The following is a 332-nucleotide window of genomic DNA, read 5'->3' as shown; positions in this document are numbered from 1 at the left end:
AGTGCGTGAGTGCGTGAGTGCGTGAGTGCGTGAGTGCGTGAGTGCGTGAGTGCGTGAGTGCGTGAGTGCGTGAGTGCGTGAGTGCGTGAGTGCGTGAGTGCGTGAGTGCGTGAGTGCGTGAGTGCGTGAGTGCGTGAGTGCGTGAGTGCGTGAGTGCGTGAGTGCGTGAGTGCGTGAGTGCGTGAGTGCGTGAGTGCGTGAGTGCGTGAGTGCGTGAGTGCGTGAGTGCGTGAGTGCGTGAGTGCGTGAGTGCGTGAGTGCGTGAGTGCGTGAGTGCGTGAGTGCGTGAGTGCGTGAGTGCGTGAGTGCGTGAGTGCGTGAGTGCGTGAGTG

Source organism: Stigmatopora nigra, chromosome 6, assembly GCF_051989575.1.
Source record: "Stigmatopora nigra isolate UIUO_SnigA chromosome 6, RoL_Snig_1.1, whole genome shotgun sequence".
Classification (NCBI taxonomy): Eukaryota; Metazoa; Chordata; class Actinopteri; order Syngnathiformes; family Syngnathidae; genus Stigmatopora; species Stigmatopora nigra.
This window is presented reverse-complemented; position numbering follows the sequence as displayed.